General features: G+C 42.4%; 1 non-coding gene across 1 annotated transcript; it reads left to right on the top strand.

The window, feature by feature from the left end:
• The first annotated feature begins 15,188 nt into the window (after positions 1–15,188).
• Positions 15,189–15,316, top strand: Gm24869. Its single transcript, XR_003955524.1, has one exon. It is a non-coding gene; the product is annotated as a small nucleolar RNA SNORA17 (small nucleolar RNA).
• The last annotated feature ends 3,372 nt before the right edge of the window (positions 15,317–18,688 follow it).

The raw sequence follows: 18,688 nt of genomic DNA on the forward strand, positions 1-18,688 counted from the left end.
CACAGAGCTAGGGTGTTTGGAGTTCAGTAAAAGATTCTGCCTCAAAACCTAAGGCAGGAAGTAACAAAGGAAAACATCTAATGTCGACTCTACCACCACTCACACAAGCACGCACACACACTTACTCCATCACCACCTACACACACACTCACACGCACTTACACACAGAGGGGAGGTGGGAGGGAAGGAGAGAGGATAAGGGAATGAGGGAGGGATGAAGGGAAGAAAGGAAAGAACAGAAACCTCAAGTTCAAATTTAAGGCACTCTTTTTATTGGCAGAGTAGTGCTAGGCTCAACACATAGATATAGCATCTATTTTAGTAAGGACTTATTTCTTCCATTTATTATACCAAATTTGTGTCTGTTACATAGATTAAAGCTTTAATGTATTAAAGGACACTAATAATTTTACTGTAAGTTCTGTTACATTCCAATCATTACAAGTGACACTAATTATCAGTCATTACCTCCTTCTCTAATCATAATTTATCATTTCCCATGATTACCGTTATTCTTCCATAGCCTGACAAGAAAAGCAGAAATCTACATAACCCATTAACCAAACAAGATAATTTTGATGCTGGAAATGGAAGCAGATGACTATAATCCCAGCACTTGAGAGGCTGAAGCCAGAAGGTTGTGACTTCTAGGACAGCCTGGGCTATGTAGTTAGATCCTGCCTCAAAAGAAATAAGCAAACAACAGCAACAGCAACCAGGTCTTGAGAGACATAGAAACACTAAATAAAATGTATTTATTACACTGGTAAGCAAATGAGTGTGGACGCTGATGCCTGAAGGGAGTTTCTCTGGACAGCCTACGTTTAGTTTCTTATCCAACTAAGCAGTATCCCACGATGTCTTTCCTCAGTGAGATTTCTTCTTAGCACTCAAACACTCATATTAGAAAATGAATTTATCAGGGTCCTTTCAGCAAAATCTTGCTAGTGTATGCAATAGCTGTCTCTTGTGAGACTAGGCCAGGGCCTAGCAAACACATAAGTAGATGCTCACAGTCAGCTATTGGATGGAGCACAGGGCCCCCAATGGAGGAGCTAGAGAAAATATCCAAGGAGCTAAAGAGATCTGCAACCCTGTAGGTGCAACAACATTATGAACTAACCAGTACCCCGGAGCTCTTAACTCTAGCTGCATATGTATCAAAAGATGGCCTAGTCGGCCATCACTGGAAAGAGAGGCCCATTGGACATGCAAACTTTATATGCCCCAGTACAGGGGAATACCAGGGACAAAAAATGGAAATGGGTGGGTAGGGAAGTGAGAGGGGTATGGGGGACTTTTGGGATAGCATTCTAAATGTAATTGAGGAAAATACGTAATAATAAAAAATATTTAAAAAAAAGAAAATGAATTTATGTGCCTCTGAGATAGTTTTCCTTCAGACGAGCTGCTTCCTAGATGCCCATCTCTGACAGACATATTGAGTGACATAGAGAATATGTCCTAAAACATAGCACCAAACAATGGCTTGATGAAAGGTAAACTGAGTTAGGACAGAATAAGCCCAGAGAGAAAGGGGTGGGGAAACCCAGCAGGAGAGGGGAACACATAGCTCTTGACTTGAATGTCAATGGTCCTAGGTCTGTCCTTCACCCGGAAGATCAGAGGCCATTTTGGGAATGTGAGTGTGGAGGTGTCTGGAAAAGTCCTTTCTGATCAGGAATCCCAGAGATTCACCTTAGGGGATTCCTCAGAGAGGAAGAAAAAGAGGAATCTGCCTTCTTGAAACTGACCCTGAGTGGAACTCTCAAAAGAGAAGAGATCTGAGAGAGTCCTCGAATGCTAGTTCAAGATCACATGACACAGGACAAGAATTCACCCATGTAGCCAGTAAGTGTAGCCCCATATTGGTAGTTTAACAGGCATAGACAGAACAAGCAGTCCCGAGCTGGGAGAAAACATGCTTGAATCAGTTTCCTAAAATACACATATGTTTCTAGCCAAATGAATTCACAATCAGAAATCTTACAAATCAAGATTGAGCAGAAACAATAATCTGCAGAGTTAAATAGAAATTAATTTGTAGGTTAAAATTAATTGATAATATATTTGAAATGATATGCTTAGAGAGGTTGTAAGAGCCAAGGGTGGTAATACAGGTCTATGGTCTCTCGCTTCTCAAAAGTGTCTATGCTTTTGAGTGAGTGTCAGATTTTATAGGCCATATTTGAATCCAATGATAAATATTTAATTGCTCTACCAATGATTGGATCTACATGGGTATTTCAGAGGCGTCTGTGACTTGACATATCCTCAAACTGCTGTCAGTAAAGTTGGTGGCTGGTGACTTGGGTTGAAATAGACCAATTTAAATGTATATCTCACTTTCCGTGACTATGCTTCCGAAGCCCCAAAGTCAAAACTCATTGCATGAGATACATAAGAAAACTTGAAAATGGGACAGCAGACTGAAAATCTATGTGCTTCTGGAAAACCTGAGATGCATGTTTGTTAAGAAATGCATAACAATATGGGGAATCTTGTATCTGCTTGATAAAGTTGAGTTCCAAAGGTGTGATGAACCCCAGAAATTCTTCCTGTGTCCTTCAAGGACATGACTAGGCACAAGGACTGAAGCTTAAAATTCCTTTTTACACAGTTGTTTTTGCATCGCTTTTTCTAGATTTATTTTTTCTTAGATTCCAGGCAACCTCCCATCTGTCGTGTCTGAAGACAAATACATCTGGGTTCAAATTCCAGTTCACTTTTACTAGTTAGTTTTCCTTATATTTAAACTTTCAATACTTGTTTTTTACCTGTAAAACAGGGATGATCCATGTTTATGGTTCTGTTTTACCTGTAAAAGGCATCCTAGTGCTCTGTCCTTAGCAGAGCACCTGTCAGTATGTCCATGTCCATTTCCTTAGCTCTGAAGTGGGGAATAAAAGAATCAAAGCAAGGTGCCTACACACACAGTACTTGGACAGAGCATTAAGAGCGCTCAAGCGTCCTCCAGAGGACAAAACAAGTTTAACAGCCACTGTTAACTAAGGCTGCCATCTTGGGGCCAGAACCAGTTACAACAGCTGGCAAGAGGAGGGTATATATATAAAGATACACGACCTTGTTCAGAAACCACCAGGATTTTACCATGCTCAGCAGAGAATTTAATCAAGCATGGAGTCATATGAGCTGTGTTGCTCAGTGTGACGGCAGGATACCAGCCCACAAAGCTAGTAGTCGTATTTGGAGGTACCTACCTGTCTGCCTCCATTCTCACTCTTAGGAAATCAGGACTAGGTTCTTACTGTTGAAACCACTATCTTGTTTCAGTAAAGCTTAGTCTCAATGGGTTGGAGGGGTGGGGTCCATTGGAAAGGATCAGTTTGGGATGGTTTCTTACGTGGCAATGGACATAATTTGAGTTTAATGTTTTTCATTAAAGGTCCAAACATGTTAATAAGAACTAAAACCACAAATGGAGCAGTGAAACTTTGGCAATTCTGCAAAGAAGCCTTTCACTTCTATAATATTTCATTCTCATATAAATGCATACTTATATTTAATACAACACCTATTAACATATTAAACTCTACAAGCTCCCGTGTCTGGAATATTTCCCAACAAAAATCCTTTGGAAGATCTTAAGCTAAGGTGACCATAGTCTTTAACCAGGGCTTATTAGGAATTTGGCTTCTGGCTCAGCCCTGCAGCACTGCTGTGACCCCAGGCTCATTTCACTCTGTATCTCTATTCTCTTACAAATCGGGAGAGTTGAATGCACATTCGCTATGGTCCTCCAAGGCCAGCATTGTACTTTCCTAAAATAAGTTATTTAGAAAATAGTTTGAGGTGAGTTAGTTATAGAATATTAATTCAACCTATCTAACATTGGACAGAATCCTCGGGAAACAGGGCACAATATCAATCAGACTAAAGATTCTTCTTCAGATGCCACTTGTTAGAGAAAACAGTTGCAAAAATAGAACAAATTGAGCCAGTAGAGCATGCCTGCCCTCTCAGCACTCCAAAAGCAGAGGCAGGAGAATTGTTAAGTTCAAAGTTGGCATGGGTCACCTCTAGACATATTGTGAGAGCTCCCGAAATCACACCAAAGGAAAGCAAAACAACCCAAACTCCCTAAGCCACCTTTAGATCTTATTAATGGCAGCCTAGCCATTCAGCGATTATAATCGCCAGCATTCAGCGTTCCTGTTTATTTCTCTATGTATATAAAGAAAATATCTAATAAAAAATTTTTAAAAAGTCAGTTTCAATGATCTTTTGACTCAAAGCACCCACAATTAGTGAACCACCTCTTCCTTTTCACTACCTATGCTAGTTAGGGTTTCTATTAATGTGATGAAACACCTTGGCCGAAAACAGGTTTGGAAGGGTGTATTTCACCCTATACTTCCACATCACAGTTTATCAGCCAGTGATGAGAGGACTGGGAACACTGCAAAGAATTCTGGGTAAAAGAGACTAAATTATGTCATAGATAAGTCCAGTGCCCCAGCAGGATGTAAGGACATGGATGATGAAGATGGGTAAGCTTTTCTGTATGTGGACAGAGATAATACAATCAAAGCCACAGTGAACTATCGATCATCTCATGCTGGTGAGAATGGTCATAACCAAAAAGGCAAAACAGCATAGCAAGAGTATGCAGAAAAGGATAAGTCTCATATACTATTGATAGGAGTATAAATTAGCATAGTTAATATTGAAAATGTTACAGAAATTGAACAAAAACTATACACTACCACAGAAACCTGCAGTTCTACTATAAGGTATGTATTTACAGGAAATGAAATCACTGGGTCAAGAGGATGCAAGCCTTCGCTCCCACATTTATTACAGCAGTTTTCCTAGCTAAAACATGTGATCAGCCCAGATGTCTTGACATGAGTGAATGAAGGGAAAACATAAGTATATTTTCACAATGGAATATTGCTCAACCACAAAAAGAATGGAAATTTGTCATTTAGCACCATATGGGTGGAAATGGAAGTCATTATGTTATGTGAAATAAGCCAGGCACACCAAGACACATACCACATGTGCTCACTCATGTGTGGAAATAGGACAGCCTTGTAAAACAATGTAGTGGAATGTTGCTCACTAAAGACTAGGAAGGGTGGGACTGAGGGATAGCAAGAAGTTTAATAGCGGCAATGCACAGCAGGAAGGAGTTAGTTCTGGTTCTTCTGTAGAACAATAAGGTAATTATTAGATAAGATGATCTACGAGATGTTTCAATATGCCTAGAATAATATGAAATTTACAACATATAAAGCTGGTTAATAGTTAAAGAGATGGCAACACTTACTATTCCTCTTTGCTTACCACATATTTAATGCACATTTTGAATGACCATAATAGATTCCAAAGGGCATACAATCATCATATTTACACATAGGAAAGAAAAAAGAAAAAAGTCACAATTGATAGTGATATTAACAAGGCATTGTTAGGCCCCTAGCCACACATCAGAAAAATGCCCTAAAATGGACATATTTTATAAATCACAGACACCTTTTAAACCTTTTCTTTACATGATTTTCTAAGTTCATGAGTAGGAGGATGGGAAATAGGGTTGAGAGGAGGTTTGCTTGTTTGTTTGTTTGTTTTTTAAATACCCAAGCTGATTATTTAATTTAAAACAACTTTTCAATGTACCGGATGCTATAGAATGCTGTGCATTGCACTAGATAATTTCCAAGATGGAACACTGGTCTCCACCCTTTACTCTTGAACTTAAAAAATATTTTAAAGAAATAACAACACAGATGCCTGGTATTGTTAGCACCCCTGTTACAAATGGAGAACTCTTTATGTTCCCCCGTGTACCTACTGGATTAATGGCTTTCCTTTTCTGGATGATGCTGGTTTATAATTTATCATTTACCCCCTTTTCAGGAGAGACCTGGGTAAGATAAACCAAGGATCCAGGCAGGATGAAGAAGCTGGTGCTGTAACTGCATGAGCTTCAGCAACACACACACACACACACACACACACACACACACACACACACATGCACACACACAGGCACACGCACACACACACACACAGGCAAACACACACACACGCACACACACACACACGCGCGCGCGCGTGCGCACACACGCACGTGCACACATGCACATGCACACACACGAGCACACGAATGCACGCACACACACACACGCACACACACGCACACAAACACACGCACACACACGCACACACACATACACACACATGCACACACATACACACACATACACACACGCACACATACACACGCACACACACGCACACACACATACACACACATGCACACACATACACACACATACACACACGCACACATACACCAACTCTCTCTCATACACACACATACCCATGTTCACACACAGTCACATTCAAACACCATTATCTATTTCATATACACACACAATTTTCCCATTTTCTCACTTTCTTTATTTTAAACCTAGATCAGATTTTTTTCCCACTAGATTTTCAATTTCACAAAGATAATCTGATTTTATTCCTCAATTCTATAGGGAAATTATTTTCACTCTTGCTTTATAGAAGAGGAATTTGAAACTGTCAGAAGTTATTTCATCAAGATCAGGCAACCAACAATCACAGACTCAGGATTAAAAAACATACCTAGATATTCAGAGTTCTTAAACTAAGACCTTGCCAGAACAATAGCTTAAAGGAAAAACAGGCATGAGCATAGTTCCTAAGACACATGGATAAAATAATGGAGGCTTTACTAGCCTTGAATACAAAGAAGGATTCTTGCCTCAAACTATAGACTTTTATTGCTGTTGTTTAGATAAAAATGGCAGTCACCAACGTTAAAATTAAATGTATAATATTTGACCACACTGAAAAGTTACACTAAAAATGTTGATGGGTATTCTTTAGGGTTCAATTCTTTTGTTATCTAGTGAGGCAGGCATTCAGAGGAACTGCCTACAGTCATTTAGCAAGACAGTCACTGAAATGGTGCTGAAAAAAGTCTCTCCTGCTGTAGTGTGTCTTGCTTTCCTATGTACCCTGCTCTCTGCTTTGCAAGAGATGGTCTGATGCTATCAAGTGACAACTGCATAAAATATTTACTGAGCTCCCATTGTGTGTCAGGTGCTATGATGTAATGATAAACAAAAGGATGTAGTGGTAAACAAAAAAGTTGGTCCTAAGACTTACAGCTTAGTAGGAGTTAGAAGCATCAAAGAACTAAGAAAATATATGATAACTCACCACGGCAGGCACTCTCAAAACAGCACAGTGCTGTTCTAAGAATATACTCAATCTAGACAGTTCCCTCTCCCTGTATGCTCACCCTCATTTATTCTCATTTGTTTTCATAGTCGAAGTTCTTTCATTTGAGGGGAGATTAGATATCAAATTAATTTTCATTTTCATTTTCCTGCTGTCTTAGACTGCTGAACACATTTATTATTATTTATTATATATGGTGTGTGTGAGAGAGAGAGAGAGAGAGAGAGAGAGAGAGAGAGAGAGAGAGAGAGGTGGGTGAGGTAAAGAAACCAAATAAAGACCAGATTAGAACATAGAATGCCCTGGAGCTACAGTCTATAGTGAGCCACCCAGTGTGGGTGCTTAGAGTCAAGCTGTTTCTCTGAAGGAATGTTTAGAGATCATAACCACTGAGCCATTGTGGCAGGGCTGCCTCTATGTAAAGCTGGGGACCATGCCGCTGCAAAAGCATCTCCTGCAGGAGGACCTGAGGACTGTCTGTGGCACCAGCATTCCTGCAGGAGGACCTAATTGAGGACTGCCTGAGAGACCAAGGATTGCTAGTGCAAATAATGCCAGTTAATCAGGAACTGCTGTTTGGAACAGATACTTTCTTGGGACCAATAGGGCCTGAGTGGAGGGCATTAAAGGAGCTTGCAGCAGTTCTCAGATGAGCTTGCTGTTGTATTTCTCACCTGTTTCTAAGTCTGTGTTGTTGACTCTGCACCAACTCACCCCCAACACCCAAGGACAAGTAGGGTCGGGCAAAGAGCTGTCCAAGACACAGGCAACAAGCCATCTCTCCAATCCATGAGTACATTTAAAATGCTTACTGGCCACTTCTATATCTTGTTTCTCTATTCAGTCCCTAGCGTGAATTCCCATTAGGTGATTTGTTTTCTTGGTATTTAGTTTTTTAAGTTCCTTATATATTTTGGATATTAATCCTCTGTCAGATTCTATTTGGCAAAGATTGCCTGCATTGTGTAGTCTGTCTCTTCATTTAACTAATTGCTTCCTTCACTGTACAGAGCTTTTTAGTTTCATGATATCCCATTTGTCAGTGTTCAGCACTATTTCCAAGCAAACAATGTGTGTTAATTTTGCATCTTACCACTGTGCTGAAATTGTTTATCAGTTCCAAAAGTTTACCGATGCAGTTGTTAGGACTGTTACACATAAAAGAGCCCATTTTTAACCCCTTCCTATCCTGTTTGTAGTCTCCTTATTTTTCTCTTGTCTTATTGCTCTGAGATTTCAAGTTCTATATTGAATAGAAATAGAGAGAATGGATAGGGGTTTTGTTATTGATTTGATATTGATGTTGGTTTTGATCTTTCTGGAAACACCGAATTTTTTCTCTGTTTTGATGTTTTCTATAGACTTGTGGTAAATAGCTTTTGTTGTGTTAAGAGATGTTCCTTCCATTCCTAGTCTCTTGGGAATTGTATTATGAAGAGATGCTGGATTTATCAAAAGCCTTTTCTGCATCTATTGAAGCAATAATGTGACTTCTGTCCTGGAATCCATTCACATGATTATTTTACTTATTGATTTACCTGTGTCAAATCATCCTAAATATCTGTTTACTATTTTCTTTACCTGGTGTTGGTATCAGGAAAGCACTAGATTCACACACACACACACACACAAAATGTTGGAACCATTGATTTATTTTCTCTTTTATAGAATATTTTGACGCTAATTCTTCAAACATCTTGTAGAATTCTTCAGTGAATCAGCCTGGGCCTGGACATTTTTTTTTTGTCCAGAAGACTTTACTGTGGGGAGCCAGAACACCCTGGGGGGGGGGGTGTACTGTTTGGTATGTGTATGGCTATGTCAAGGACCAAAGCCTCAGACCCACAGAAAGTGTCAAAGCCTTCCCATTGGGGTGAGGCACAGGGGATGGCAAAGCTCTCCTCTGATGTGTGTGTAGATGCTGATAGTGTGTGCAGAAAAGCTGACAAAATCAAAAATTAATGATTATTTATCAAGCATGGCGGTATTCCCTTGGAAGAACAGCCAGCTGCTTGGGGAGGGTTGTGGGGGGCTCACTATTTGTTCTTACTGGAGCATTTATGAAGAGGCATATAAGTTTTCTTTCCTACTTGAGAGGTTCTACTAGAGCCATCATCTGTTGAGTCACAGAACAGTTTACTCACAGTGCGATTATTCCACACAGGTCTCGTCTTCAATAGAGAAGACAAATTGGCAGCAAATTAATGTTAGGGAAGGCTCCTGCCCTCAAAGTTCACTTGGTTTGTCATATTTCCCATCATCCTTAAGCAGCCGCCCTGCTATCATCCTTCATGGCCTCTTAATGACAGGAAACATCAACATCAGGATGGCATGTGTCCTCTGAATCACCAATTAGTCTATTGTTATTGAGACATTATTTCCCCATACACAGATGCATGGATTTAAGAACCCCACTGTGAATTGAGATAGCTCATCTCATTGTATACCTAAGAATCCATTTTAAAAAATGTTTTTTATACTGGGAGAAGCAGTTTCTTCTAGAGAAGAGCCCACAATAGACTATCTAATTGCAAGTCATCAGCCATAAACACATACACATATGAGCAATACTAAACGGACTTAGCAGGGTGTGTCTGTGTGTGATAATTAAAAATAAGATGTCATGTATTTGAGAAGGAGTGGGAGCAATGAGAAGAACTGGAAGAGAAGAGGGAGATGGAAATTATATAATTATAGTACTCATGTATGAGATTCTCAAAAACTACATTTTAAAATACATTAAAACTATATTTTTAAAATTTTAATTCTTGTTCTTAGATTTTGGTTTACTGTTTTTTGTTTGCTGGCTGACTTAGCCAATACCATTCATTTCTTCTTCCTTTCATATCTGTCCTCTGCCCTTGGAATCTCCCCATTAAGAGAAAAAAATCTTTGCAGAAGCACAGTGTATCACATAGTATATCCTATTGTCCAAACAGCTTTACTTACAAATGCTCATTGCAATGATCATTGATCCTGTTCAAGGCCTCTGGCTTCTGCTACACTATGAGTACTGGATCCTTACCAGGACTCCTCTCGGATATCCTGTTGTTGCTCTGTGTTGTGGGGATCCTGTGACTTTGAATCTACAGGACTGGCCCCTTCACATTCTCCAGCAGCTCATAGATGGGATGGATGTTAGGGTGGGTCAACTCAGAGCCCTGGATCTTGTTCTGGTTGGAAGCTGAACTGTCAGCTTACCAGCTTTCTCGTGTCCTTATCACCAGGCACAGCTCTCCACTTTGCCCAAGCAAGAGGTGGAGCCTCTCTCTTTCCTACCCAACAGGCCACCTCTATTGTACTGGCCAGGAGAGGTGGATGGGGTTCCAAGAGTTGCAGCCAATGAAGGACAGGGACACGAACCAGAGGAGCTCTTCCATGCTGCCCAGGCAAGGGACAAAGTCAGCTCAACAGTGTTCCATCAACATCCTTTCAGGCACCAACACAGCCCAACCCAGCCCAGCCCAGCCCAGCCCAGCCCAGCCCAGGAACATCCAAATGGCCTCTGGTGGTAAGACAGGCCTCAGACATCAACACAGACCCCAGTTGCAGCAGGACGGCAGACCCAGACACTGCACTCAGCAGTATATCAGGCCCGGACATCAGCATGGCCTCCAGTGGCAGCCCAGGCCACTGGTACCCGGATGAGATTCAGTGGCAACATGGGCCACAGTCATCAGCACAGACCCCAGATGCTGTACCAACATGGAACCAGATATGGTCCTTGGTGGCATCCCAGGCACAGACATCACCTGGATCCCACATGGCTGTGCAGACTCCTCATACCTACTTATTCCTCGCTGCCATTACATCTTCGGTTCCACCTCTTTCCATAGTGCACAAACTCCTCAGCTTCACTTATTCTCCATTATAAGTAAATTCTGTTATCTTGAACCAATTCAGGCTGATAGAGTGAGCAACCATCTGTGGCTGGTTTATTTCATACCCGCAACCTCTTTGGAAGTTATGATCAGTGATATAAACCTATACACAAAAAAATGGATACGGGAAAACATTTGGTAAAACCAAATAAATGTTTGAAAGGCAGGCTATGTGAAGATGTCAGTAGATGGGACAACCAAGAGTGAATCAGGTCCAGAGACCAGGATAAATGGAGGGTAAAGCTTCCGAATCCAGAGGATGCCCTCCTTGTGCTGACTACAGACCAGCAATCCAGGCTTTACCAGCTGTTTGTAATGAACAGACTTCCCAGCATCCTTTACAGCATTTCTCATGCTCAGTTCACTATTGGCATAGCTGAGGTTACAGATGAAAGAGATCAACACTCTGGGGTTTAAGTGGGGGAAAAACACACCCCCATCTATGATAGCTCAGAACTACAATGGGGGCAAAGCTTCTCACCAATATGAAATTAACACATTCATTTATAATCAGCAAATGCTGTGATGAAATTAGCAGTGACTACATTACTTTAGACTACAAAGAGAAATCTTCATCTCCAATCCTGCTCTCAAGTTCAATGTGTGTATCTAACTCAGAGGGCCAAGTTTTCCACTTAATAGGATTTATGTCCCTACCACTGTTTTTCAAGCAACCTTGACAGTGAAATGATTTCTTTTTCAGTAAGAATCATCTCTCACTCCAGTTTATAGATGCTGTATTTGGTTTGCCAATTATGGAAGTTATAGAACTAGAGACTTTTGTGCTATGTCTCTTTTATGGTAAATCATTTTACTCTTTTTGTGTATAAGCCTTGAGCCCTCCTAATCTTAACTTTCAGGGGATAGGTTGCATGATTGCTATTATATCATGGGCATCCATTAATCTGCTTCATTAACAACTCTCAAAAATGAGGGTCACATATTAATGGTGATGGGTTCTGCAGTGAGTTTGGCCTGAATACCCTCCTCCTCTTCCTCCTTTTCTTTTTCTTCTCCTCCTCCTCCTTCTACTTCTTTCTTCTTTCTTTCTTTCTTCTTCTTCTTCTTCTTCTTCTTCTTCTTCTTCTTCTTCTTCTTCTTCTTCTTCTTCTCCTTCTCCTTCTCCTTCTCCTTCTCCTTCTCCTTCTCCTTCTCCTTCTCCTTCTCCTTCTCCTTCTCCTTCTCCTTCTCCTTCTCCTTCTCCTTCTCCTTCTCCTTCTCCTCCTTCTCCTCCTCCTCCTCCTCCTCCTCCTCCTCCTCCTCCTCCTCCTCCTCCTCTTCCTCCTCCTTCTCCTTCTCCTTCTTCTGAACAACTACACAATTTCCAAGGAGCAGCTTCAGGGTTAATGGTTTTGTACTGCACTCTGTGCTATGAAAGCCTTCTCAGCTCCAGCTGATTGACACATCTGCATGTGTGTCCATCATCCACACTCTGTACTTGAACATACGCATAAGCATGTCAGACTTGATTATAGTACGCACTCTCGAGGCTCTGCCCATCTCTATTCACAACAGTGGCCCCTCTAATGTGATCTGTCAACAAGGCTCCTTCTAGCGGCTTGCTGACAGGGGCAAGGAGCTTATGGCTTTTAAATGGGAAGGATTTGCTAAATAAAGCTCCAACCCAAGCGTTCACCCCTCCTTCCTAGAGGGCAGAGCACTAAGGTCCTTGGTAGCTATGGCAATCACAAGGTGAACTGATGAAATATTGACATTCTAGAGCCAACTGCCTGACACTGATCCAGTTAAACCCTGCTAGGAAATTAGGCTTATGAAATTATGCTTTCAAAATGAAAATGCAGAGCGAGAAAGCTTTTTTTTTCTTTATAGCTAAGTAATTAGATACGGTGTGTGTCTCCTAGAGCTATCATCACAGATTGATTAGCCCCTCGTCTAGACCCCAGCGCATCATCCTGTGACACTAAATTTGTCGAGAGTCTCAGAGCTTTGTCTTCGGGTTCGTTCTGTATAACCCACGTTTCCTAGCCAATATGGTGCATTGCGTGTTCAGCAGTCTTTCTGATATTTTTTTTTCTATTTGGACCTAGTATATAATTTAGATTTTAATGATCATTATTCTAAAAGTAGTGAAGAAAACACTATTTTAAGGTGCATTTGAGCTTTTGCAGACCCAGTTCCTAAAATCAAGGCCGTTGTCTGATGAAATTCTATTTACTGCAATCCCAGTGATATCTATTTTTAGGGGAGTGTTATTGCTTATTGGTTTGTTTTTGTTTGTTTTTCTTGGTGTTTGCTTTTGGGTTGCTGGTGAACAAATGCCAGGTCTTTGTAGACATGCTAAGCTTTGTCTACCACTGACCCACTCAATCAGCCTGCACCAGTGTCACTGAACTAAGCTGATCTTTGACTCTGGTTTTCATTAGCATCCTTTTAAAAAGAGAGAGAACTTTGGTTTGGAGCTCTTTCAGAATAAATGGTCTGGGATGGGCTCTCTCCTGTTCTCGCCCCATGCCCCACCTCTGGTGTCTTCTGACTCTCATATTGTTTTTTTCCTTTGCCTCAGGTTCTGTATTCCATTTGCATTTTGATCATGTTTAAAAGTCTGAGTCTTACTTAGTTTTAGACTCCAGTACTTCTTGGGGTGAGTTGATTCAGTTAGTGCCAGATGAACAGCCTACATTAGTTTAAGGGAACTTTCTGTCATCCTATACAGTTTCAATGTATGTACTTCCCTTGTAAATAGGATTAAGGGCTTCATAAAAGTCTTCACACTGCATTTGAACCATTTACCTTTCATTGCCTTTCATCCTGTCATGGTCTCTGCTAGAGAAGGCTGAAACAAGGAGTCATCTCAGAAACAGAAGAGCCCTCGGCAGATACTGAGCCCACAGTTGGCCCTGTACTTCCCAGACTCCAGCTGTGAGAAATAGATCTCTGCTGTTATAAACTCTGCCTGTTGTATTTCCCAGCACACATGGAGGACATTCCTCCAACCCAGAGCAACAGGAAGAAGAAGCACCAGTCAATACGCTGACTGCTTCTCTCCAGGACTGGTTCATTATCTCTGGACTTGGGCTTTTCCACATAGGATATTTAAGGAAGCAAAAAGAATTCTTGTTTGATTTCCCCCAAAAGGCTGGAGCAGGGGAAATCCCAGTAGGAATATCATTTCACAAAATCAACTCTTCATTCAGTCTCAAAAGTCTGGCATAAATCGGTAGGTGCTGTTGTTGGGAAAAACAAGGACAACGTCCCAGAGAATCATAATAAACATGATTTAAAAAAAAAACATTTTGATTGGATTTATGTAACAAAATAAACATATCCTATTGTTTATAAAATAATTATTAAATACATAAATATATGTAATAGCCAGCATTTTGCTGTTTGTGTAGGAAATAACCAAGAAATGGAATGTGGGGGTCCTTTTACAGATTCTGTTTTCATTACATCCCTTCGTGGAGAAATTTCTGCTGTCATGTTACAGGCCTCCAGACCTTAGTAGGTCCCAGACCTTAGCACAACTGCAGCCATGATGAAAGTACCATTCAGGCCTTGGAACCCAGCATGAAGGCACCAATACCTGCCAAAATGAGAACAAAGACCTAATCCATTAAAGTCCATACTTCCAGGGAAGTCCCTGGGTTAGTAACTTTGTTTATTGGCTTCTTTGGTTCTGCTTCTGTCTACCTGTTCTTACTAACTGATGTATGTCAACACAGAATGTGGTTTTCCTGCTCAAAAGTTCACCCTGAGAGAGGCTCGGGACTGTACTCAGTTCCTAAACACCCAGTGTAGATAACAACCTGCTAAAAAAGTCTTTCTAGTGACTAGAAAGACTGCCTAGTCTTTACTAGTGGATACCTCATGGCAGTCATCCACCAGTACTGGCTGTACCTGTGTAGTTACAATGATGAGTCAAGAGATAGTCATCTGACACTGGTTGGGTCAATAATCCCTTGTATCCTAAGCCACGACCCAACCTGGGCAAAACAAAATTCTCCCTCGACAATCAAGAAAATCACGTTGGCTGTTCTTTTCCCACCAGGTACTCAAGTAAATGATAAATAATGGGCATAGAATAATTATATAATAAATAAGAGACCTGCCCCTGGAAGCATTGCAGGTGTGGCTACTGTGTTGCATGAGTATTAGTGGGTGGGAGAGGAGAGAGGTCTATGTCTAGCCTCCGTGTTCTAACCTATGAACATCTGATTTAATAGGTTAACATTCCCTGGTGGGGGTGGGGGAAGAGCCTGAGATGACCACCTGTCTAGTACCAGGCAGTGCTTGAGTGCAAGCCAGAGACTAGAAGAACTGTGCCTGGAATCATGGGCCTGGGTCAGAAGTGAGCCCAAGACAGGTGACCCTCACAAAGGGCCAGGTGAGAGAACCACCAGGCCATCAACATGGAGCCTGGTCAGGGAGCTACCCTGAAATGTCCACCTGATACAGCACAGGCCTGAGGGGGCAGACCATGCCCAAGATGACCTCTACCTAGAGGTCACCATAATGCACAAGCAGGACATAGCACTCCTGAAATCATTCCTGAGATGACCCCAGACACGCAGAGACCCTGGCACCACTAAGAGGAGCAAGTAAGTGGTAGAGTAGCCAGTGATGCTACCTGGCACCATGGTGGGGTCCTAGCCTGTGCTATCACCAGGGGCCATGGTCTTCTAGCAGCAGGAGTCTGTTCCCAGCAAAGACCAGGCAGAGGTCTTTGGTCTGGATTGCCACTTGGGGGGACATGTAGATGTTTGAGGGCTGTGCAAAATTGGCCCAACCGATGGCCTGGGCATCCTGGGAGATCTGGTCCTGGGATCATGAGAACAGGAGAGATGGCCCTTCTCTTTATCAGCTACAGTACTTGGGAGACCAGGGTATCGGCAAGCACAGTAGAGCTGACCTCCCCTTAGAGTCAGGGAGGGCAGGCAAGATGCCCTGAGGGTGTGAGTGTAGGAGAGCTGGCTCTGCCACTTGTCTGCCATGAGATGACTTGGAAAAGGGAAAGATTCCCCCTACCTCTTGCCCCTTGCCACCCACAGCAGACAGGAAAGCTATCCTCGAGGTCATCAGAGGAGGAGAGCTGTTGCTGCTCCTCACCTGCTGCAGCTCAGGGGAGCAGGTCCTGCACCTCACCTGGGCAGCACAGTAGAGCTGGCCCTGGATGTGGGTGTTGTGGGCAAGCTGGCCTTGCCTCTTGTCTTCTGGATGGTGATGGACAAGGGAGAAGCACCCTCCTCCCCTCCCTCATCCAGCACCATCTATGGCAGGAGGGAGAGCTGGTCCTGGGGTCATTAGAGTGGGAGAACTGGCCATGTCCCTCACTGGATGCAGTGCTAAGGAGAGCGACCATGCTCCTTGCCTGGGCAGTAAAGTAGAGCTGGCCCTGGTTGTAGGAGCCAGCCCTAAGGGCATGAGAGTGGGAAAGCCAAAGGAAGGGCCAACTCAGATGTCTCTCAGGCATAGATCCAGGGCTTTGAATGGCCCACGCCAACATACTGATTAGCTGCCGGAATGAATGAAGTGCATGAAGTCTTACAGATATAAATACAGGATCTCCATGACACAGGGATATCTGAGAAGAGTCCCAATGAGGTTCCTGTATTGCTAGAGTAGCAGAAGCCAGAGCCCTGGCACCAGACCGACAAGTCATTGCTATGACTATTTGCAAGCAAAGAAGTATAGAAAAGGGGTATGCTGAGGGACATAGTGTGACACACTACAGCTTCCCACAGTGAGATTTTTTTCTCTATTGGGAGGAAGGTTGCAAGGATAGAAGGTGGGTAAGAGAGAAGGGGGAAATGAGTGGGATTGGGGTACATGATGTGAAATTCACAAAGAGCCAATAAACAAGAAGGAAGGAAGGAAGGGAGGGAGGGAGGGAGGGAGGGAGGGAGGGAGGGAGGGAGGGAAGGAAAGAAGGAAGGAAGGAAAGAAAGAAAGAAAGAAAGAAAGAAAGAAAGAAAGAAAGAAAGAAAGAAAACTAACACACACAAAAACAAACAAATAAAAAGATAAATATCATCCTGCACAAAACTCAAGTCCAAGTGGATCAAGGACCTCAGTATAAAACCAGATACACTAAATCTCATAGAACAGAAAGTGGGAAATAATCTTGAACACATTGGTACGGGAGACAATTTCCTGAACAGAACACCAATTGCTGAGGTTCTAAGATCAACAATTGATAAATGGGACTTCATAAAACTGAAAAGCTTCTGTAAGGCAAAGAACACTGTCAACAGGACAAAACAGCAGCCTACAGATTGGGAAAGGATCTTTACCAACAGGACTAATATCTAAAATTTACAAAGAACTCAAGAAGTTAGGCACCAACAAGCCAAAGAACCCAATTAAGAAATGGGGTACACAGCTAAGCAGAATCCTCAACAGAGGAATCTCAAATGGCCGAGAAGCACTTAAAAAAATGTTCAAAGTCCTTAGGCATCAGGGAAATGCAAATCAAAACAATTCTGAGGTTCCATCTTATAACCAGAGGAATGGCTAAGATCAAAAACTCGAGAAATAGCACATGCTGGGAGGGAGGAGGGATGGGAAGGGGAGTTGGGGGATTCGGGATCAGGTGTGGGAAAGGACAAGAGAGATGGCTAGATGGCCATAAAAAAATGGAAAAATCTGCAACTGGAAATCTGCAACTGATGGAGGTGAGGAGGTGGGGAGCACCTCCAGCAGGAAACAGACCTGGAATGAGGGAGGCACCCAAGAGAATCAATAGGAGTGACCTTAGCTGTGACTTATAATATTTTGGATATAGAACCTGAAGAGATCACCTCCTCTAGCCAGGCGGGAAGCCCTGTGGAGCAGTAGAGACACCAACCCACTCACAAAACTTTCAACCCAAAATTTATCCTGTCTACAAGTAATTAGGTTTGGGGTGGGGGTAGAGCAGAGACTGAGGGAATGGCCAACCAATAACTGGCCCAACTTGAGATCCATCCCATGGGCAATCCCTGACACTATTAATGATACTCTTGTTGTGCTTGAAGACAGGAACAAGTTGTCCTCTGAGCTGCTCCACCCAGCAGCTGACTCAGACAAATTCGGACACCCACAGCCAAAGAGTGGATGGAGCTTGAGGATATTATGGAAGAATAGGAGGAAGGTGATAGGAACTCCACAGTAAGGCCATCAGAGTCAACTAACCTGGACCTTTGGGGCTTTCGGAGACTGCACCACCAACCAAAGAAGTGCTCGGGCTGGATCTAGGCCTCTCTGAATGTGTGTAGCAGATGTGCAGCTTGCTCTTCATGTGGGTCCCAAACAACTGGAACGGGGATTATCCCAAAAGCTGTTGCCTATACATGATATATGATCTTCTAGCTGTGCCTCAGTGGGAGAGGATGTGCCTAGCTTCACAGAGACTTGAAGTGCCAGGGTGGGGGACATACCCAGAGGACTCCCACCCACTCAGAGGAGAAGAGGAAGGGGTGGGAGAATGACTGAGGAAGGGGGTGACTGGGAGTGGGGAAGTGAGTGGGATATGAAGTGGATAAGTAAAAAAAAATACAATACAAAATAAAACTATAAATAAAACAAGCAAAAAAAAAGTAAATAATAGATGACTTGGGCTGTGTAGT

This window comes from Mus musculus, chromosome 4, assembly GCF_000001635.26.
Source record: "Mus musculus strain C57BL/6J chromosome 4, GRCm38.p6 C57BL/6J".
NCBI classification, from domain to species: domain Eukaryota; kingdom Metazoa; phylum Chordata; class Mammalia; order Rodentia; family Muridae; genus Mus; species Mus musculus.